This window comes from Tachypleus tridentatus, chromosome 13, assembly GCF_004210375.1.
Source record: "Tachypleus tridentatus isolate NWPU-2018 chromosome 13, ASM421037v1, whole genome shotgun sequence".
Classification (NCBI taxonomy): domain Eukaryota; kingdom Metazoa; phylum Arthropoda; class Merostomata; order Xiphosura; family Limulidae; genus Tachypleus; species Tachypleus tridentatus.
This window is the reverse complement of record NC_134837.1, coordinates 62,957,678-62,981,249: the sequence shown is the minus strand read 5'-3', so window position 1 is coordinate 62,981,249 and position 23,572 is coordinate 62,957,678. Positions and strand designations below refer to the sequence as shown.

Genomic DNA, 23,572 nt, shown 5'->3' with positions numbered 1-23,572 from the left:
GCGTAGGGATGGTGATGACTAGCTACTTTTCCTCTAGTCTTACACTGCTAAATTAGGGATAGCTAGTGCAGATAGCCCTCGTGTGTAAATTTGCGAGAATTTAAAAACAAACAAACAGGGTAATTAAGCAAATTTTGTTGCTGTGATATTCATCTATGATTTGTTTCTAATGTTCTTTACCTACCTATCTTATAATTAGCAGAGATAAGCCCTTATAGCGGTGTCACGTGACACACCTATAAGAAATATACACTCTGATCGGCAGTTCCCTCTCGCTATTCTTTTTTTGTTTTCTGGAGGGTGTTTCAGAACAGGTATAAAACCTGTCTTAAAAGTGAAGTGTGCAAAAGCTACTGGAAGTAAAAACAACTATACAGTAGTCGATCTAACCAGACAGAGTGGGCGTGTCTCTTTATATGCATGTAGCCCTAAGAGGTTTCATACTAAGTGAAGGGGGTCAAAAGCATCGTTTAATTTCATTACTTGAAACAAAAATATAAGCGGCGAAGGTCGGAAAATACATGTGCACATCAACATGAATGTGAAAGAGACCATGTGCATCTAAAGGGTCGTTAATAAAATATTTTATTGTTCTCTAACTTTATAACCAATGTGAGCAAGTGTCCATGTGCTTTTTGAGCGTGTTTTTTTGTGTGTGTATACACATATATACATATATTACTTATGCACCAACTTGCTGGTCCGACTTTGTTGGTTACAGATTTCCTAATAGTTCTTAATAACGTATTTGTTTGTTTTGAATTTCGTCCAAAGCTTCACGAAAGCTTTATGCGCTAGCTGTCATTAATTTAGCAGTGAAAGACTAGAGGGAAGGCAGCTAGTCATTACCACCCATCGCCAACTTTTCGGCTGTTCTTTTACCAATGAATAGTGGGATTGGTCGTGACATTATAACGCATTCACGGCTGAAAGGGCGAGCATGTTTGATGGAACGGAGATTCGAACCCGCGAGTAGAGTGCCCTAACTAGCTGGCCATACCGGACCATTTCTTTGCAATAACTTTTAAGATAAAGTAAAACAAAAACAAAAAAACCTGTAATAATATTTCAATCGCATTCTTGTATCTGCTGTATCTAGTACTGAAGAGGCCTTTTGTCAGTACCAAAGCTCTTTTTATCTGTCATTCTTTTCTATGGCTTACAGAAATACACTTAATATTACAGTTAATCCAACTATTTACTGCTAAACTTTCTTGGGTATTATACATAGAGAGAAAATGAATTATTTCCCATTAAATTTGTAGCCATTTCTTTACCTAATATTACTCAGTATAATACAATATGTGGTAGCCCTTATCTGCAGTGTTCAACTTAAAAACACGTCACTAATTTGGAGGTCAATCGCATTACCAATTAAAAGAAAGAAAAAGTAATTTGGATTTGGAATTAATTCCCGAGAGCTAAATTTAGTTCATACACAACCTAATAATGTTTTAAATGTGATATCAGAGGTAATTTGGCCCAGCATGGCCAGATTTTTAAGGCATTCGACACTTAATCTCAAAGTCGCGGGTTCGAATCCTCGTCACACTAAACATGCTCGCATTTTTAGCCATGAGAACGTTATAAACGTGACAGTCAAGCTGTTAGTAAAAGAGTAGTCCAAGATTTAGCGGTGGGTGGTGACGACTAGCTGCCTTCCATCTAGTCTTACACTGCTAAATTAGGGACGGCTAGCGTAGATAGCCCTCGTGTAGCTTTGCGCGAAATTCAAAACAAACCAGAGATAATCTTAATGTATCTTTTGAAACTGTAAGCGATATAAGCTCTGCCTATTTACCACATTTATAACATGGATAAGGTTTCAAAATATTGTATAGACATATGGCTACTACTCTTCTTTCAGAGATTTTGTTCTAACAGATGAAAGTCTGAGGGCTAGAAATCGTGTAGTTTTGCACGTAACATCAAACAACTAAGACAAACAATGATATTTTGTGTTGTTTTCAACAACCAAAGATCATACCTAAATAAGCCGCCATATACTCGGAACCGGTGGCAAAAGGAATTTTTTCCAGGTCAGTATTCTTACCGTTTCTCACGAAGCTTGCGCAGCCTTCGATTTTACGTTTTCCGTGACTTGACTGATATATTGGCCAATATTTCAAAACATTATTTTTGAAGTGACAGGTGAAATCTTCTATGCAGAATGGAAATTTCTGAAAGCTCGTTAGTTGTAGCCCTGTCAATCTTTATCATCCTTTTTCGAATCACCATCGCCCACATGGAGGCGAAGTAATAACCAGTAGCGCAAGTCCCACCCGTACTTAATCTATACCTAGAGGGCGTATTAAACTACGTAGCTGTCATGTCCAGTGGCTATAGGTACAAAAAATAAAACTGCCAAAAGTTTGACTCAGCTTTTTTCTGTTTCATCGGTCAATATCTCATTATTATTCTCGTAAAGCCATCGGCGGGTTCAGTACATACAGCCCATTCTGTAGATTTGCACTTGACAACAAAGCAAACAATACTCCCGTAAAACGAGTAAGGAGACAGAACAAAAATTAATATATCATAATCATCACCTTGATTAAATGAGAAACAGTAGTTTTATTTTAAGAATATGAGTTGATTGAACAATAAAAAAAAACAGTTTCCTTTTTTTTAAGTTTGGATATTATAGTGCGAGTCATCAAGTATAATACTCATGGTTATCATATCAACTGATGAACTCCTATTTTTTAAAGTACTTTAAATATTTTGGTAAGAAAGGTCTCTAAGACGTGAGATCGTTTAAATTACCTAAAATTACATACGTTGGCTAAACATGACAAGACAGGATAAGGGTAAAAACTTGATCTCAAATTAATTACCAGTTTTGATATGGGTAACAAAATCTCAAGCTCAAGTCACAAAAGTGCAGAAAGTTCGAGAACACGGCGCCATCTAGTCGTAAATTTATCTTTACGAGGCCTAAAGCTATATTGTTGTACGAATCAATTTACTGCGAATATGTTAAACAATATGTGGTAGAAATATTCAACTATATATTATTGGTATCTTTAATTTTTTTAAAAAAGTCTTATGCCTGGTAACCTAACAAACTTATAATAATGTAACTGTTTTTTTTTTTTTTAAATTAAGGTACAGCAGAAACTGTTGGGTCTTAGATATATTAATTTATTTTAACAATTGTACACTCCTCTTTATATAATCAATTGATGGTTAAGTATATATAATTTAATTGTTGTTGTTTTTAGCTACTCGTGATTTTATGTTGGGAATTTGGCTATTTAAATAATGTTTCATCTAATTGTGAAGAGTTCGCTTAATTACACAATCACTATATTTCACCTTTTATGTTTCATACACGTATATATAAATTGCTCAAACGTGTAGTCAAAGGAAAATCGTTAATAAAGATTCAGGGTGAATTGTGTTGGATACGTTTACCTTGATATGGCAATTACAATATTTTCAATCTAAATCATATGAAGGCACAGAAGACATACCATTCAAAATTACCAAACATTTGATGACTAATGGAGAACATACGCCTTTTATTTTAATCATAACTCCCTTCTTTTTATCGGTATCTTGAATCGGCTGACAGATTCGAAACTGAATACCTCCATCAGTACGTAGAATGACTCGTGGCAATAAAAGTAATTATTTTACGAAACAGCCAAAAAGAAGTCACCTCAATGTCTTGTTCTCCCTATATATATAATGCATTTCTAATAATTACCGTAGAATGTTATTACTGTAAATATACGAGATGAAACAAATACCAGGATAGTTCGATAGTATCTACTGCCACATGGTCTAAATATTTGAAAATATAAGGTCAGTAAGATTTATATTTGTTGTTAGGTTAGGACTAATCTTAACAATATATATTCACTGGTGGAAATTCATAATATATTCCGTAGGTTGTTTTCTAGTTTTAGTGTGTATACCTCTGATTCATTTTTGGATATGAATATTTATTTTAAAATTATATTAAGGCGTTTAAGTAAGAGAGAACTATTTGACATTACATGGTTCACAAATTATCACTCCCAAATTTAACAACTAACATCTCTCCGTTCTCATTGGGATTGTAGGCTTAACAGAAGGTTAATCATGTACATTACAAGTCTAATAATTTTAAGCATATGACGATGAAAATAAAATTACATATTGAATGAAAATATTTTTACAATATTAATTAGCAAATTTTCTGTTACTAAATTAAATTGCTTTATTATTATTTATTAATCATTATCCATATAATTTTATACAAAAATAGTTTTAGAAAATATGTGCTTAAACATTAAGTCATTCAAACTTGTACAGTTACGTTTATTTCTTTCTACATCACTTTAGTTTTGCAACGAGGCATACATAATAGGCTTCGTTTTCAATTTATATCGCTCTCAACGCTTGTGTAGTTCAGTGGTATAGTCTGAAGGTTTATAACAGAGCACAGATAGTCCATTGTGTAACTTTGCGCTTAACAACAACCATTAAAACAGGCAAACAAATATTATTTGTTCGCTCTTCATTGACTTAAAATTGTTTTCAATAACTATATAATCAATAAACTTGTAATAAAAATGGTTGAATACGAAATGCTGTTGTTGGATGGTGTTTATTCTCCAAGCACGTTTTCATGTAATAAAATAATTACGTGGACGAAGAAATTACAAAATGTAAATTAATTTATTAATTGGAATTAAGCACAAAGCTACACAGTGGGCTATCTGTACTCTGCCCACCACTAATATCGAAACTCGGTTTCTAGAGGTAGTAAAATATAACAATGGAGAAAAGCTCGCTCAACAAATTAAAATAACATTATTAGTGAACATGTAAACAACGTTTCGGGTAACAGCCTTTCATCTGGTTTCCAGAGAAACTAAAACACATTTGTAAGTCAGAAATAAATTCATGAACAGGTTTCGAAATTCGTCGCGAAAAATCAACTTCACCATTTTAAATTCACGCACCAATAAAATCATGAATATTTCAAGAAACATAAACATGCCCCATCTTCAACTGTTTAGGGATTTTCTTGCTTATCTGAAGAAAACAGTTCTCACATATCGACGAAGAATAATGATGTGTGAATAATCTTCCAGAAGAAGGAACGAAAGATTGGAGACGTTTTAAATAAAGGAAAATTGTTTGGTTTTGAATTTCGTGCAAAGCTACCCTAGGGATATCTGCGCTTGCCGTCCCTAATTTAGCAGTATGAAAATAGAAGAGAGCTAGTCGTCACCAATCACTGTCAACTCTTGAGATACTGTTTTAATAACGAATAGTGGGATTAACCTTCACATTATAACGCCTCCATGGCTGAAAGGGCGAGTATGTTTGGTGCGACAGGGATTCGAACCCGCAACCATCGGATTACAACTCGAGTTTCTTAACCATCTGGCAATGCCGGTCCAACGTACAGCAACATAACTTACTAACAGTGTTCAGTTACTTTGCTAAACGGACCCAACAACGTCTAGATCTTATCAACTGCTTGTCACTATTTATGCAGGAATACTGTTATGGACGATCAGGGTAGAGTTTACACATACATTTGTAAACTAATTTCCAGATAATTATCCAAACTAAAAGTTCAGTGACACTCTCGGCGGCAGTATGTAAACTATAAAAGAAGCTTATGTCATCCTTTAGAACAATTTGCATCAGTTCTCTGAGTGATGATGCACTTAGTTCATTATGAGCAGCTCCACAGTACAAGGGACCTTATAAAAATAGCGTATTGTAATAGTAGTGACGCGAATATTAATTTAGTAGGTTTTTAATTATGTTGTACTTTTTACCGTACCTCTTCATGAATACGAACCATGAAGTCAAGAGAAGTAGGAGTACTTCAGTAAGTGAAACCATTGCACGTTTATTAGTTCATTTGTAATTTAAGCATGGGAATATGAATATAAGCAATAAAGTTATGGTTCTTAAGGCATATCTTGAAAGCACGTTGGGTAAATAACACCTCAAGTAGCGATAATTTGTTAAGAGTTGCAAAAGGTAACTGTTGACCAATCAGAAAAAGACAGTTGGAGTTTCTTGGATACGTTATGAGGAAGGAAGAAAAGGAAAGCCTGATCGTACCTGGAAAGACTGAATGAAGGAAAGACCGTGAAAGAAAATGGTTAACTCATGTCAAGAGTCTAGGTTGACTATGTGAAGTGTCTAGACTGACTTATGTCAAGAGTTTAGGTTGACTTATGTCAAGTGTCTAGATTAACTTGTGTCAAGAGTCTAGGTTAACTTGTGTCAAGAGTCTAGGTTAACTTATGTCAAGAGTCTAGGTTAACTTGTGTCAAGAGTATAGGTTAGCTTATGTCAAGAGTCTAGGTTAGCTTATGTCAAGAGTATAGGTTAGCTTATGTCAAGAGTCTGGGTTAACTTGTGTTAAGAGTCTAGGTTAGCTTATGTTAAGAGTTTAGGGAATCGAATATTGTTTCAGTATCTAAATTAACTTTAAACAGCATAATGATGTCATTATGATGATAACGTTGGGTAACTACTGTTTGAATTAGAAGTCTTAGGAGACAGATAGTGCTTATTCCTATTGTTTTGTCAATCTGACAAATAGCCGATATTTCAAGACATATGTCAAGCGATGCGTTGAAAACAATAGAAAGGAAACGAATACCGAGGAAACAGAAAACGTTAAGAACGATGCAACATAACCACGTATTCTCGTGCTTTAATTGTGTTCATTATCTTCGTACACGTAATAAGAGAGATGTTTTAATGAGCGCAGATAGCCCTCGTGTAGATTTGCGCGAAATTAAAAAAAACAAACAAACAAAATGTTCCAATGACATTGAACTCAACGTTGTAAATAAAGTTATTGCTGTAAGACTAAACGTTCAATGCATGACCAACCACCTACATAAATAAACAATGAAATTAGGGACAGAACTGACGTGTATCAAATAACAGAAATACCCGGATGCCTAAGGAGCATGCGCGAGTTGTGAAAATGTTACTAGAGCTTCGTATTTGTCTCTTAAGATAGTTTGATACTGTAAACATTTATTAGTTTTGAAATGTTTACATTCATCATTATTGATGCGCAAATTTGGGATCTAAATACTGTTAAATAATCGTCTGTGAGTTCGTGAAGTTCGAGGTGAATAAAAAATGACGTGTTAAACGTGTTAGTCTAAAGGCGCTTTAACCCTACACTATTAATTTATTATTGAGTACCAAGCTACCGAATAGGTTTTCTATATATTCTGCTCACCAAGCGTATAAAAACCTGGTTATTACTGTTATAAGCTTATACACTTACCATTGTGCCACCTAGAGGCAGTACTATGTTGGTATCGAAATAAATCTTCGACCTCAAGGAAAAATATTAGATTTCTTTAAAATAATCAATACTAGCTAGGGCATCTGTCTCGTGGACAAAAGTTATGTAAATTCATAATTAATGAAAGGTCATCAGAACATGAAAAGCTGCTTCCCTTAAAAACGTTCATAAAAACTGTAAAACGCAAAATGTAATGACTGAATATTCGTACGTAACCCCGTATGGACCTGATGAACCTCCATAGCAATTTGGTGAAGATTCATCCTCACCCTGCGAAGTTGTTACATGGACATGCAACAGATAGGACTGTTGTATAGATAAATGACACTCGTCTGCAGTGTTTCTATTTAATTTCATTAGATTTAATCTACACAAGAGATTAAAAAATCTACCTGAATTATTAATTACTCTGACATATTCACGCAAGTAGATCTTAAAGAGTGTTGGATAAGTACTTCATTTAATTTCAAGCGCTTGTAGTATGTAGTATGATGATTTAATAGCGGTCATAAATTTTTGTTACCCCTTCGGATTCGGCCCCTATCTCTAATGTTAGCAGGGAAGAGCACCCAATCCCCTTCCCCCCTATAAATTTCGACAGGTTTATGATTCACCGAACATGAACTGATTTTTAGTCAAACTAATCATTCATGACCGACTGTAAAGAGCTAAATATTTTAAAATTAATTTGGAAGATGAAGATAACTAGTTGAAAAATACAGCAGTTAACGTAAGATATAGGAGGTCGTGCAAGTTGGTTATTATTCTTTATATAACGTATTATAATTACTAGCCAAAACAGATACAAGGCATATTTGGATGTACAAATGAATTGACAAGATGAAATGATTAAGTATTAATATGATAATTACAACAGTTACCAACTACTTTAAATTGACGAAGTTGTAAGAAGATATTAGATAATGTACAATTGTTAGCGAATGGTAGTTGGCTTGGTTGGTTGCTAAGCGCAAAGATACACAATGGGCTAGGCCCGGCGTGGCTAAGTGTGTTAAAGCGTTCGACTTGTAATCCGAGGGGCGCGGGTTCGAATCCCGGTTGCACCAAACATGCTCGCCCTTTCAGCCGTGGGGGCGTTATAATGTTACAGTCAATCCCACTATTCGTTGGTAAAAGAGTAGCCCAAGAGTTGGCGGTGGGTGGTGATGAATAGTTGCACTTTCTCTAGTCTTAGACTACTAAATTATGGACGGCTAGCGCAGATAGCCCTCGAGTAGCTTTGCGCGAAATTAAAAAACAAACACAATGGGCTACCCATTGTGCCCATCACCGGTGTCGAAATGTAAATGTTAAGTATCGTATATTTGCAGTGTTATTAAAACTCAGTATTTTATTTTTAAATTATAAATGAAAACAAAGGAGGGTGAAACGGTACATTTAAGGCTAAATAGCAAAATCATAGATCTTATCAGCTTATAAACTCGAGGTGTAGAAATGTTGACGATATATATATATATAGCAACTAGTTTAGCACCTATTACCTAATTAAAAGGAATGTGAACAAAACTATGCGTATCTTTAGAGATATTTTTATCAGTATTAGTTTCATTACTTCGCCATCTTTTGTTGTTTAATTAAAAACAAACTATAACGACGCCAGCAGGCTTCACGCAGTTCCTGGTTTCAGTAATCTCTGACCATAAATACATTTTTTCAGCATACTTCCAGAGACTCGTGAAACATTTGTGGTCAGATTAATGTCTTCATTGCAACGATGCGTCTTTAAATATACGGTTTCTAGAATAACACAAAAAGCATTCTAATCGCAGACACCGAAATCGAAGCTCTTTTGGGTTAGGCCTAATATTAGTTAAGCCTTTATTAAGTACGGCATACATTCGTTAAGAGAGATATTAACGTTGTAATTCGTGTACGTATTTTGCTTTAGTTTAGTTTGGGTTAAACATTTCCGTACTTAATTAATACTATCAATAGATTAATTTGCAATGTAATTCTGCGACCTAACGTTAGACCTTTTTTAAAACTTTTGATAACCCTTTAACAAGTTATACAAAAATTTCGATTAAAGTGTACTTACACCCGTTGAAATGAAGTGCGCGCGAATTTTCAGGACAGATAAAACTGATTGTCATTATAATAGATGGTTTCAAAGAACTACTCTTGTTTCAGTGTTCCTCTACATTTTCGATTGCAAGGCCAGCTCGCTGCATCTTTAAATTGTCGTGGACCATTAAAGTTCAACGAAAAATTCTTATAATTTCCTTTGAATATTCTACAAATTTTGTTTAATTGTTTGTTTTAGTGAAATCGTACGGACCTGCAATGTAATTAAGAAACACTGTTTAAAATGGTTAACTTCGATGAATGGATAACGTATTCTCGTTCATTCGATTCTTTATTTGTGGCAAAAATATTAAAACTATTTGATATGGGATATGTAATTTATGAGGGGTAGAGAACATCTCCCACCTACTTTTTTGAAAGACCGGGATATATGATTTATGAGGGATAGAGAACATCTTCCACCTACTTTTCTGAAAAACTGGGATATGTTATTTATCAGGTGTAGAAAAGATTTCCCACCTAATTTTTTGAAAGACTGTGATATGTAATTTATGAGGGGTAGAGAACATTTTCCACCCACTTTTTTGAAAACTGGGATATGTAGTTTATGAAAGGTAGAGAACATTTCCCACCTACTTTTTTGAAAGACTGGGAAATGTAATTTATGAGGAGTAGAGAACATTTTTCACCTACCATTTTGATAGAATGGGATACGTTATTTATGAAGGGAAGAGAACATTTCCCACCTACTTTTTTGAAAGACTGGGATATGTTATTTATGAGGGGTAGAGAACATTTCCCACCTACTTTTTTGAAAGACTTGGATATGTAATTTATGAGGGGAAGAGAACATCTCCCACCTACTTTTTTGAAAGACTGGGATATATGATTTATGAGGGGTAGAGAACATTTCCCACCTACTTTTTTGAAAGACTTGGATATGTAATTTATGAGGGGTAGAGAACATTTCTGACCTACTTTTTGAAAGCCTGGGATATGTAATTTATGAGGGGTAGTGAACTGTTCCCACCTACTTTTTTGAAAGACTGGGATATGTAATTTATGAGGGGCAGAGAACATTTCCCACCTGCCTTTTGAAAGACTGGGATATTTTTTATGAGGGTAGAGATTTCCCACCTCCTTTTTTAAAAGATTGGGATATGTAATTTATGAGGTGTAAAGAACGTCTCCCACCTACTTTTTTGAAAGACTGGGATATGTAATTTATGAAAGGTAGAGAACATTTCCCACCTACTTCTTTAAAAGACTGGGATATGTAATTTATGAGGAGTAGAGAACATTTCCCACCGACTTTTTTGAAAGACTGGGATATGTTATTTATGAGGGGTAGAGAACATTTCCCACCTACGTTTTTGAAAGACTTGGATATGTAATTTATGAGGGGAAGAGAACATCTCCCACCTACTTTTTTGAAAGACCGGGATATATGATTTATGAGGGGTAGAGAACATTTCCCACCTACTTTTTTGAAAGACTGGGATATGTAATTTATGAGGGATAGAGAACATTTCTGACCTACTTTTTGAAAGCCTGGGATATGTAATTTATGAGGGGTAGAGAACTGTTCCCACCTACTTTTTTGAAAGACTGGGATATGTTATTTATGTGAGGTAGAGAACATTACTCACCTGCCTTTTTGAAAGACTGGGATATGTTATTTATGAGGAGTATAGAACATTTCCCACCTACTTTTTTGAAAGACTGGGATATGTAATTTATGAGGGGCAGAGAACATTTCCCACCTGCCTTTTTGAAAGACTGGGATATGTTATTTATGAGGGGTAGAGAACATTTCCCCATTTTTTTTTGAAAGACTGGGATATGTAATTTATGAGAGATAGAGAACATTTCTCACCTACCATTTTGATAGACGGGATACGTTATTTATGAGGGGTAGAGAACATTTCCCACCTACTTTTTTGAAAGACTGAGATATGTAATTTATGAGGTGTAAAGAACATCTCCCACCTACTTTTTTGAAAGACTGGGAAATGTAATTTATGAGGAGTAGAGAACATTTTTCACCTACCATTTTGATAGAATGGGATACGTTATTTATGAGGGGAAGAGAACATTTCCCACCTACTTTTTTGAAAGACTGGGATATGTTATTTATGAGGGGTAGAGAACATTTCCCACCTACTTTTTTGAAAGACTTGGATATGTAATTTATGAGGGGAAGAGAACATCTCCCACCTACTTTTTTGAAAGACTGGGATATATGATTTATGAGGGGTAGAGAACATTTCCCACCTACTTTTTTGAAAGACTGGGATATGCAATTTATGAGGGGTAGAGAACATTTCTGACCTACTTTTTGAAAGCCTGGGATATGTAATTTATGAGGGGTAGTGAACTGTTCCCACCTACTTTTTTGAAAGACTGGGATATGTAATTTATGAGGGGCAGAGAACATTTCCCACCTGCCTTTTTGAAAGACTGGGATATGTTTTTTATGAGGGGTAGAGAACATTTCCCACCTCCTTTTTTAAAAGATTGGGATATGTAATTTATGAGGTGTAAAGAACGTCTCCCACCTACTTTTTTGAAAGACTGGGATATGTAATTTATGAAAGGTAGAGAACATTTCCCACCTACTTCTTTAAAAGACTGGGATATGTAATTTATGAGGAGTAGAGAACATTTCCCACCGACTTTTTTGAAAGGCTGGGATATGTTATTTATGAGGGGTAGAGAACATTTCCCACCTACGTTTTTGAAAGACTTGGATATGTAATTTATGAGGGGAAGAGAACATCTCCCACCTACTTTTTTGAAAGACCGGGATATATGATTTATGAGGGGTAGAGAACATTTCCCACCTACTTTTTTGAAAGACTGGGATATGTAATTTATGAGGGATAGAGAACATTTCTGACCTACTTTTTGAAAGCCTGGGATATGTAATTTATGAGGGGTAGAGAACTGTTCCCACCTACTTTTTTGAAAGACTGGGATATGTTATTTATGTGAGGTAGAGAACATTACTCACCTGCCTTTTTGAAAGACTGGGATATGTTATTTATGAGGAGTATAGAACATTTCCCACCTACTTTTTTGAAAGACTGGGATATGTAATTTATGAGGGGCAGAGAACATTTCCCACCTGCCTTTTTGAAAGACTGGGATATGTTATTTATGAGGGGTAGAGAACATTTCCCCCCATTTTTTTTGAAAGACTGGGATATGTAATTTATGAGAGATAGAGAACATTTCTCACCTACCATTTTGATAGAACGGGATACGTTATTTATGAGGGGTAGAGAACATTTCCCACCTACTTTTTTGAAAGACTGAGATATGTAATTTATGAGGTGTAAAGAACATCTCCTACCTATTTTTTTTGAAAGACTGGGATATATTATTTATGACGGGTAGAGAACATTTCCCTCATAATTTTTTGAAAGACTGGGATATGTAAATTATGAGGTGTAGAGAACATTTCTCACTTACGTTTTTGAAAGACTGGGATATGTAATTTATGAGTGGTAGTGAACATTTCCTACGTAATTTTTGATAGACTGGGATATGTAATTTATAAGGGATACAGAACATTTCCCACCTACGTTCTTGAAAGACTGGGATATGTAATTTATGAGGTGTAGAGAACATCTCCCACCTACTTTTTTGAAAGACTGGGATATGTAATTTATGAGGGGTAGAGAAGATCTCCCACGTTCTTTTTTGAAAGACTGGGATATGTAATTTATGAGGGGTAGAGAACATTTCCCACCTCCTTTTTTGAAAGACTGGGATATATTATTTATGATGGGTAGAGAACATTTCCCACTAGTTTTTTGAAAGACTGGGATATGTAATTTATGAGGGGTAGAGAATATCTCCTACGTACATTTTTGAAAGACTGGGATATGTAATTTATGAGAGGTAGAGAACATCTACCACCTACTTTTTTTGAAAGACTGGGATATGTAATTTAATTTTCGCTTAATTATTTCCTTCTTAATTTTCTTTTTACTTAAACCCAATTGTCACGACGAACGAAATTTGCTCTAAGACCATCATGAAACTTACGTAACATTATATTGAACTGCCTCATTCTTGGCTCAGCATAAATGGAATGTTTTCAAACACAGGCAGGCAGTTGGTCACTAGCAGCTAGAAGAGAATACAGAAGCAAGAATCGTCTCTTTAGCGAGTTTAATAATGTGTGGTTTAGAAATATTGTTTGTAAAGAACGGGTTTAGAGTCACACGGGCAGTTTTCTAGCCACTTGTATTAAGTTATTTGATCATGTTTGTCTTTAAAATGGACTGCATAAAAAGTTTTAAGAGAAGTTATAATGCAGTATTCCCTAATTTCCCTAATAAAATTTTAAACCGCAGACGTTTTAAAGAAGATAAAACTTATTTTCTCGCCGGCGGGTAATCGAACCACGGTCTCCCGCTTGGGTACTTACCACTATACTACCGAGGACTGTAATTATAACTTGAAATAAGCTTTAAAAAGAAATTTTGCTAGTTAATCATTCATTCGTGCATTTTTTGTGTGTTATTTGTGTTTTTGCAACGGAATATAGAAAAATTAGTTGTATGTATTAAATTTTCACTACTTTAGGCCCTACTTAAATTGTAATAGCTATTGCTTTATTTATGAAAGTTTGGAGACAGCTTGAAAGACGCTTGAGAACGAGATTATCTTGTCAGAAGGTTGTACATCTACAATGCAGTTTTCTTCTTATTTCGCATTCAATCCGTCACCAAACTTTCACTTTTTGTAAAGTAGCTTCTTCCTCATTAAACATTTGTGTAGTTTTCATTTCTAGTTCATTATTTCAGCTTACCTACGCAAAGAGGCATTTTAAATTTTAGTAAAAATCACTTTCGCCTGTTTTAATTTTCATTCTGTTATTAATTATAGTAGTGTAAACTTACTTGAAAATGGAAGTTTTCATCGAAACGCTACAAACGTACAATACTAATACTGTAATAGGGACGTTCGACGTATAGGCCTAGATTCGTATCCTATAAATATAGTACAAACGTGAGAGAGTCAATGACACAATGTAATAAATTCTTTGTGAGTTTTAAAGTCGTTTGGTCGGCATATTTGCATAATAATTTCGGTATGTCTTGACAATATTGGCATGAGTAAATTCAACCTATTGTTCTACGAAACTTGTCAACTTTTAATACCAAAAATACAACATGTTGCACGGCAAGCGTTTCTCAGTAGTCATCAACATTTTTCTTTAAAATAAGTCAAAAACGTAATCTCTCGGAAACTACTAAGTATTATATAACCATAATAACACAACTAATCTCATGCAGTTTTCATAAGGTTGGGAAAAGTTTAAATGGTCGGCTTGTAAAGTGCCTAAATATTCAGATCCTATATACATATATTCGCAAGTTTATTCATTATACTAAAGCAACTGTATGTTTTAAAGCAGCTGCCAGGATAATTATAAAATTATTCGCCAGCTGAATATTTGTCAAAAGTATACTCTTTGTACGTTAGTGAAGATTATGGTGTATCAGACAGTAATACCGCTCTTTTATTGATGTAAAAATTATATATGATCCTAATTGAACAGGTACCTATATGGTGAATAGTACCTCTGTGAAATAAAATAGCTGTAATAGCTTTTATTTTTTTATGTTCATGAAATCCAAAAATATGAATGTTGATGACCCTGAAATGAAAATGATCAAACCGAAAATAATATAATTTTTAGCTATTCGGATTCATGATAAGGCTCAGAAGTAATTGTACTTAAAATTATATTAACAATTTATGTTAAGAAACAATGCAGTGTGATTATTCTATCCATGGATGATGCAGATTATATATACAGGGTGACCCATAAGTCCCTACCCATCCATATATCTTATGTATCCAGTGTATCTGTGTGCTGTCCCTCATTCTCGCTGCATATTATTATGCGACGCCATGTTCTGTGAGAGATTTCCCTCAACATAGCAGGGGTTATTGGCCATATTTCTCTGAAAAATATAAACAAATTTATAACACATGCGTAATTGAATATAACATAATAACATAGGGACTTACGGACCACCCTGTATGTATATGTTAGGAAATCCAGAAAGGAGGTGATAGCTGTAGGAGGAGCTATTTATTACTTAGTTACCAGAATTCACTCCGGCTCTAGTAGAAAGTTAGTGTCCAACACAGCCAGAATTGCTCCACTATAAGGTTTTCCCATTGGTTCTAGTTGGCTACCGTCAATTTTACTTCCAGGATCTTCAGAGTTGCCTTGAAGTAAGTAAAGAGTGTCTTTTCCACGGTAGAAATGTAAGATACATCAAATAACAACAACATCACTTGTGCTAGTTAAAAACGGAATAACTTGAAGGACCAATAATGCTTTGATCTTATATCGAAGCATCAGGAATGAAAATGCTTGTTCAATCTGTTTTCCGATTGGTAACAAAAAATTACTGAATTCAGATATGCACTATGCAAGTGCTGTCCTCTAGGTTCTGTTGATAATATTATATCATCACAAACGTCTTGCATCCCCTCGTTTTTGTTCTGATACGAGAAAAGTACAATGATTGTTACTTGCTCCCTTAGGCCTCACTATGACAGTCTACACTAATGAGTATCTTAACTGTTTTTTTATTGAAATAGAATAGTTAAACTCTATGCTTACGAGTTATTTTAATTTATACAATTGAGTTATTATCTTCCCAGTGAAAAATACACACAGCTACAGAAGTTTCCATAAACTGAAAATATTATCCCGGAAGTATTAATAAAAATGTTGGTGTAACACATCCTTCTATGATGTGATAAAGTAACTTCATGGATCACCACTTTAACATTGTTATCCATCTGTTGTCTGATAGTTGTGTACCTCAGTGTAATTTGTTCTTGTATGTGATACAAGAGTCTTGAACGATTGTACTTCACGCTTATCTCTATGTATGGGTGAAACACTATACATAGTGTATATATAAATACACATATATATATTAACGCCACACATTATCACATAAATTTATAGGGTTTGAACTTCCACCTCATATATTATGATTAATTAACTATAGTAATGATACTGGGCACTTACAGTGGCTGCATTTCAGTAATTGTTCTTCTTCTAATATTGTACCATAAAAGAGTCTATAAATGTATTCACAAGACGACTGGAAAAATAACGTTTTATTACACAAACCAGTTGTCTTATGAATACATTTTTACTTCAAGTGGGTTTGCAGTAATCACGAGAAAAATCTATAAATTTAACTGTTACCTTCGGCATCATGAAATAAATAACCACACGTTGAATCCAGTTGAACTAAGACTTTTAAGCAAAAACTACTTCATTATGGAGAAGCATTTATTTCTCTCCACCATAGCCTACATTGATATACGCTTAAATTGACTGAAAAGACATGCTATTCAGCAGTAAAATACATTTGCTGTTCAGAATTGTGATATACATCAGTGACCATACTATATAACAATATTTTGCTGCCATCTGTGGATAATTTTACCAATTAAAATTTGCTTTTCAAATAACAATTAGAGACAAAATTTAAGGAAAACATAGACTTTTTTCTCTTAGATGTGTTGTAGTCTGAGACATATTATGTGTTAATTAAAAGCATAACTTTTTTACTGAACATGTGTAAAGCATGTACGAACCTCAGATGCTTGTATATAAATGTTTTTTTAAACTTTGGACTTCCATACACATTCAATATCTCACGCTATTTGTTGCATGAACATCAGATGGGAAGCGAGGATTGGAAAATTCTTCAAGCCTTCATGTGAATTAGAATTTCCAACCTTCTCAAATATAAGTGTTATATATGTCGCATAAACTCTCTTAGCTTATACAATAATCAAGTGGCTACACACGATGAACTGACAGTTTAGAAAGTTAGGTTGCAATGCCTTTTCAGTTTACACACACCTTGGAAAACCTAGAAAACTCTTCAGCTGTTCGACTGGTAATGCGCATTTTTGGCAAACAACCAGTCGACGTTTGTTCTGTTGCATGAGATGCCATCATGAGTTACGTTAAATGTTTATCTCAGTCAGTTTGGTCAGGAATAACAAACTTCGTGTGTATTTGTTTGATGCTCTGTTTCATATATTCAGTCAAACCCTAATATTGTGGACGATAAGACAAGGTGTGCAACATTATCACACCAATACTTTACATAACCAATGAAAAAAATAGCTGTTTATTTTTGTAATTAGCCGTTTGGTTCCTGTGTTTTTTTCCTATTGCTCTGAATAATATCATTTAATATCGATCTATCAAATGATAAATCAACCGTTCTAGTGTATGAACCAGTGAATAAATTATGGCCCTCTTAGTGAAGTAATCAGTAATGATGGGCACATTATTATCTTCCTCAGGTTATCGGAATGGACCAGCTATGTCCAGGAATATTCTCTGTAACAGAGGAACAACAATTATTTGATGGTCCTTGCCCTTTGACCCTTATGTGTGTGTTGAACAGTTGGATAGAACTGCATGTTTAAGATATTCAACTTGTAATGGTCTTTCAGCGTATAACGACAGCAGGTGCTCTGTTCTCACATATGGATATAGGTATCAAGTACAGTTACTGAGGTACAACTTTCATTAGTTGTCCCAAGAAGCCGTACCCACCTCTGGTATCCAGTATAGTTGTATTCAATCATTGAGATATAACTTTGGCTGTGCAAGCCTTTCATAAGTCATAAACTTTTCATTTTCACAATGCATGCATCCTTGAAGGGTGATCTAGTTGAGATAAAATCGCTACATCTGTACACCTACTAAGACAGTGGTTCTTAACCAGGGTTCGGTGAGTCAGTCTCAAGGGTTTCGGCGGAGGTCAAGACACACACATTGTGTGTGTGTCCGTTCCGTTCACCCAACTCGTATGATTCGTGACGTCATGCTCCACTTGGCCATCATTGGCTGCGGCTGATCACGTCACATCACTTGGCCTTAAAATCTGCACTGCAGGGAACTTTGTGTGCTTAGCAGTCGACTTGTGACTGTAGTAATCGTGCGTCATTTGTGATTTTTTTTCCTAATCTTTCAATCCCTTCTAGTAACTATGTCGAGCAAAATCAGAAAGTGGTTGGACGAATACGTACAATATGGATTCACATGTATAACGGAACATGATGGGAGTCAGCGTCCTCAATGCATGACTTGCAATGCCAAGTTGAGCAATTCTAGTCTAGCACCGGCAAAACTAAGAGAGCCAGGTTCGATGAAAAGGCTAATTTGCCTTTTCTCGGTTTTGCACTCATCGACAAACCGATCCTCACAGCATCGTACGAAGTTGCGTACTTGATTGCAAAGCAGGGCAAATCACACACCATTGGCGAAGCACTCGTAAAACCAGCTGCGTTGAAGATGGCGAATATCATGCTTGGAAAAGCTGCTGAAAATAAGTTATTCCAAATTCCTCTTTCAAATGACACCATCAGCAGCATAATAGATGACATGAGCAATGACATCTTGGTTCAAGTAGTTGCAGATCTGATTTCAAGCCCAGCAAAATTCAGCCTTCAACTGGACGAGACCACTAACGTTTCTAAGCTAAGCCAACTTGTTGTATTCGTGAGCTATATGAAAAACGACAAGATAACAGAAGACTTTTTATTTTGTAAGCCTCTTACAATAACAACTAGGGCAACCGACGTGAAGAAACTTGTAGATGACTTCTTCAGAGACAACGATCTTTCGTGGGATATGGTTTCTGCAGTTTGTTTGGACGGAGCTCCAGTCATGCTGGAACGAAACTCCATGCACCACACATCATTGTAACGCATTCTATTCTGCGCAGGCATGCGTTGGCAACAAAAATCTTGCCTTCAAAACTGGCAGAAGTATTAAAAATTGTAGTGGAATGTGTGAACTTTGTGTGAAATAGTGCCCTGAAGCACCGCATCTTCAAAGAGCTGTGTAATGAAATGAGCTCTGAATTCAAGGTACTTCTGTACCGTTATAACGTTCAGGGATTATCTAGGGGAAAGGTGCTGAATCGTGTTTTTGCCATGCGTGTGGAATTAGCCCTGTTTTTGCGAGAGCACCAACCTTGTCATGCAGATTGCTTCGAAAAATCTGAGTTCATTCTCATTTTGGCGTACATGGCCGATATCTTCAATGCTCTCAATCATCTCATTCAACACATGCAGGGTGGTGGAGTCAACATCATCGAAGCGGAAGAAAACCCGAAGGCTTTTCAAAAAAAGCTACAGTTATGAAAACGACGAACAGAGAATGATAACTTCGCAAACTTTCCCCTGCTGGACGACTGTGTAAGTAAGATCGAAGATATGTCTGAAATCGGATACATTTCTCTACCCGGGGAACTGAAGCAAGCAATTGCCATGCACTTAGATGAGCTCGCAAAGTCTCTTGATGGATACTTCCCCACCAGAGAGTCATATCCAGCAAGGGTGAGACAACCGTTCACGTTTAGTGTTGCGACAGCAGATGTCAGTGATAAATATCTCGACGAAATAATTGAACTTCAGCAGAGCCAGGTTGAACAGCAACTTTTCAGAACAACAACGCTCTCAACGTTTTGGTGTCACCAAATCGTAGCGTACCTTCTTATTGCTAAGAAAGCCCTTGAGATACTCATACCGTTTGTTACAACGTATCTTTGCGAGCAATCCTTTTCGAGGATGGTAGACATAAAAACGAAGAAAAGGAACAGACTTTGTTGCGAAAATAATATAAGAGTGGCACTTTCCAAGGTGAAGCCGTGCATTTCTGAACTTGTCTCTGAAAGGCAACAGCAAAAGTCACATTGATTTGCAGTAAATATTCATTGAGTTACGTTTTTGTTTTTGTGTGAAATTCGTGTTTTTTTGGTTTTGTTCTTTGAACACAGTGATATTATGTGCAACTGATGCATGGTTCATTTTGTGCACTAATAAAATATCTTCTTATGTTTTGGATTTGAAAAAAAATCATATTTTAGTTTTTCAATTACGAAGGGTTCAGTGAATGCAAGTACGAAACTTCCGGGGTTAAATACCTCCAACAACGTTAAGAACCACTGTTAGTTAGTTAGTTATCACCATTAAATTCCACCTAGGAACATAGGGCCGCAATCGCTTGCGGATTCTTCAACAAGTATTTAAGTGAATAGGTTGTTAGCCCACTGCACCGAGCCGTCCCTAATTTAGTAGTGTAAGACTAGAGGGAAGGAAACTAGTCATCACCACCCACCGCCAACTTTTGGGCTACTCTTTTACTAACGAATAGTGGGATTGATCGTCACATTATAACGCCCCCACGGCTGGAAGAGCGAGCATGTTTGGCGCGATGATTACGAGTCGCACGCCTTACGTGCTTGGCGATGCCGGGCCAGAAAGAACCATTGTACTAAGAATAAACAAACATATGTCAACACAAAAGTACACCCATTAAAAATAAACAAACTCCATAATACCAAATCCTATGGTCACAGTACAAAAAATAAAGTTTACTGCTTTACGCTATGGTATTCTCAGCTCATTAATAACCCTGAATCTTTGGTCCGCATCCCGAAATGTCCATTGCTATATTACCCCCAGTCAACTACATACAACTTTAAATCCAAATTACCTTTTAAATGTTGATATTGTTGCTATTATCATTTGTACCATTTTATGTTTGATGTTACTTTCTGCTGGATGAGGATATAAGATAAGTTATTATTTTTATTTTTGCGTATTTTTGATATTTTAATTGTGAAAACTATCTTCTGTAGTATACGTTTTTTTGGTGTAAGGAGGGCTTAAAAATAAACAATTTTATTTTTAAGCACAAAATTACATCATGGATACCGTTTTGTTTTTTTTAAATTTCGCGCAAAGCTACTCGAGGTCTATCTGCGTTAGCCTTTCCTAATTTAGCAGTGTAAGACTAGAGAAAAGGCAGTTAGTCATCACCACCCACCGCCAACTCTTGGGCTACTCTTTTACCAACGAATAATTGGATTGACCGTCACATTATAACGCCCCCACGGCTGAAAGAGCGGGCATGTTTGGTGCGACCGGGATTTGAACCCGCGACCCTCGGATTACTAACGCCTTGACACGCTTGGCCATGCCAGGCCATATGGATACCGAAGCACGATTTTTTTTGCGTTATAAACTATCATTTTTAGAGCCTTGGGAGGAAGAGGGGTCTACAGAAAGATGTAGAAATATTTGGAAACTAATTGTAAATTAAATAATGTGTTAGGTTCAAAACATTATTGCTGATATGTAAAGAACTTACAAAACTTTGTTACTTGCTTGTAGCTAAAACGACTTATCCACCACTTCAATCCTGATAAATAAATATAAGAAATTCTCCATGAACTTTTAATTTCTCTTAATTGCAAATGAATTTGTGATAAGCGTCTTTTTAAGGACAAATATATTAAATATAGAATTTGCATTCTCTGACGTTTTTTATGATGATTTATTTGTCAATAAATTAATGAGTAATTATCGGAATGATGAGATATGTATTGTTTGTGTCATGGCCGCCCGTCAAGGTAGTCTAGAAACATGTTACATAATTATCCATCATGGCTGCCTGTCATAGTGGTTTAGTAACACGTCCCTGACGAAATGTCCTCTGGTGAAATGTTTTTGAATTATAACATTATGGCCACTTTTCATGACAGTCTAGCAATGCACCTAGAAGGTCGCGAACTCTGGTAACAACTTTTGGAACTGTGATCTAGTCATTTTTAATGGCATTATCCCCTCTTCTCCTCCCTCCTCCCTGAAGCATATAATCGGCGTGAGGAGACATCCATGGGGCTCGATTATACTTATGTCCTTTCAATCTAGACAGAGTGATGAATTACAATGGAAATAGTATTAATAACAGTTATACTAGCACCAAGTTGGTATGACTACCTTAGGATCGTACGGCTTGTTTATACATTTACTGACTTTACTACATGGATTAAGTTTAAAAATAGTCATAATTATAATCTAAGTCAGTAAAATAGCATTAATACGCTTGTCCAAGACATTAATAACATTATATAAAGAAGTATAAAATGTAATTTCAACAATTATACTGTGTAACAGATCACACATTATTCAGTTACTGTATGAGCTAGCATTTCCCACCTTTGTTATTCATACCCCTTAGTTCAATAAATGTGGGTTTTTTGCGTAACCCCTCTTTTTTTAAATAAGTGAAAGTGTGAGTTACCTGATGAGATATAACACGTAGATACACATTAGAATGATACACGTGTTATAGTAATTACTTATTATTTTAATTGATAAAAAGTAAATTAAATGATTAATTTTGCATTCTTGCTCTAGTGACTACCCTAATCGAACATGTCCTCTTCCACCAGTAAATGATGTGTGCGCCCTGTGTAAAGTGTAATTGTTAAATGTATTTTTACATCTGCTAAGTCTAGGTTCAACAATGCAAATGTATATCATGTTTTTATTTTGTCTACCCCTGTCCCTTTTTCGTATTTGTTTTATTATCAATAAGAAACAAAAATTGTTCTAGATGTCTTCTAAAGATGTCAAAGATTCCCTATAGAAGAACAATAATATCTCTGTGGACGAAATTATGTTAATATTTTTGTCTTCTTTTCTAAAGAGAACTTTCTAGAAGAACAACCATTACTGGATTCACTTTAATCTGAGGATCTTGACCCACACTCATGGGAAGAAGGCTGACCTCACGATCCACAACTGAAGTCTTCCCACAACCAACACTACATCTACTTCCTCAATGACCAGAGGAAAGAAGACACAACGAGTGTAGAGTAGAAATGAGAGGTCTTCAAATATGAGCAGATCAAACTACTGAAACACTTCACCCTAGGAGAACCTGTTTATGTCATGATAACAGTTCTCAGACTCACCTTGTTATCTTCCAATTATTTTCTACTCGGAACGTTATTAATAAACTTATTGTTTATACATCTCAGTTTAGATTTTTAGTAACAATGTTTATCCACTTTCATTTATTTTTTAATTTAATTAATCAATGTATTCAGATCAAAATATTTATTAAACCAATCAGCTTGTTTGAACTCTAATGTTCTATGAATTTTCTTTAGTTCCATTCCTTTTTATATATTTTTTTCAGATTTATATAATGAAGCATGTAATAATTTTTATCACACAAAGTTTCCATTAATTTTAATTATTTAGCCGTTGTCCTGTTTTCTAGTACTAAGGTTATATTTAAATAATGATTACTGAACTTTTTAGATATTCAGAGTTTTTATAACTTATTTCAAAATCATC

At 35.3% G+C, this 23,572-nt stretch overlaps 1 long non-coding RNA gene across 1 annotated transcript in view; it reads left to right on the top strand.

Annotated features, from left to right (window-relative positions):
* The window catches only part of LOC143238300 (uncharacterized), a 36,600-nt gene extending 13,245 nt beyond the window's left edge, over positions 1–23,355 (top strand). The window contains exon 3 of the long non-coding RNA XR_013020509.1: positions 22,917–23,355. This is a non-coding gene — a long non-coding RNA (uncharacterized LOC143238300). The remainder of the gene's footprint in view (positions 1–22,916) is intronic.
* Positions 23,356–23,572: the final 217 nt, after the last annotated feature.